Genomic DNA, 1,383 nt, shown 5'->3' on the forward strand with positions numbered 1-1,383 from the left:
GCTTCTGGTTATTATAAATAAGGCTGCTATGAACATAGTGGAGCATGTGTCCTTATTACCCGTTGGAACATATTCTGAATATATGCCCAGGAGAGGTATTGCAGGATCCTCCAGTAATACTATGTCCAATTTTCTGAGGAACTGCCAGACTGATTTCCAGAGTGGTTGTACAAGCTTGCAATCCGTCCAACAATAGAGGAGTGTTTCTCTTTCTCCACATCCTCACCAGCATCAACTGTCACCTGAATTTTTGATCTTAGCCATTCTGACTGGTGTGAGGTGGAATCCCAGGGTTGTTTTGATTTGCATTTCCCTGATGATTAAGGATGCTGATCACTTTTAAAGGTGCTTCTCAGCCATTCGTTATTCCTCAGGTGAGAATTCTTTGTTTAGCTCTGAGCCCCATTTTTTAATTGGGTTATATGATTTTTTTGGAGTCCACCTTCTTGAGTTCTTTATATATATTGGATATTAGTCCCCTATCTGATTTAGGATAGGTAAAGATCCTTTCCCAAACTGTTGGTGGCCTTTTTGTCTTATTGACAGTGTCTTTTGCCTTACAGAAGCTTTGCAATTTTATGAGGTCGCATTTGTCGATTCTGGATCTTACAGCAATAGCCATTGCTGTTCTATTCAGAATTTTTTCCCCTGTGCCCATATCTTAGAGGCTTTTCCCTACTTTCTCCTCTATAAGTTTCAGTGTCTCAGGTTTTATGTGGAGTTCCTTAATCCACTTAGATTTGGCTTTAGTACAAGGAGTTAGGAATGGATCAATTCGCATTCTTCTACATGATAACCACCAGTTATGCCAGCACCATTTACTGAAAATGCTCTCTTTTTTTCCACTGGATTGTTTTTGCTCCCTTGTCAAACATCAAGTGACGATAGGTGTGTGGGTTAATTTCTGAGTCTTCAATTCTATTCCATTGGTCTACTTGACTGTTGCTATACCAGTACCATGCAGTTTTTATCACAATTGCTCGGTAGGACAGCTTTTGGTCAGGCATGGTGATTCCACTAGAAGTTTTTTTTTTTTTTTTTTTTTTATCCTTGAGAAGAGTTTTTGCTATCCTAGGTCTTTTGTTATTCCAGATGAATTTGCAGATTGCCCTTTGTAATTCGTTGAAGAATTGAGTTGGAATTTTGATGGGGATTTCATTGAATTTATACATTGCTTTTGCCAAGATAGCCATTTTTACTATATTGATCCTGCCAATCCATGAGCATGGGAGATCTTTCCATCTTCTGAGATCTTCGTTAATTTCTTTCTTCAGAGACCTGAAGTTCTTATCACATAGATCTTTCACTTCCTTAGAGTCACGCCAAGGTATTTTATATTATTTGTGATTATTGAGAAGGGTGTTGTTTCCCTAATTTCTTTCT

The sequence above is a fragment of the Mus caroli genome, chromosome 16 (assembly GCF_900094665.2).
Source record: "Mus caroli chromosome 16, CAROLI_EIJ_v1.1, whole genome shotgun sequence".
Lineage (NCBI taxonomy): Eukaryota > Metazoa > Chordata > Mammalia > Rodentia > Muridae > Mus > Mus caroli.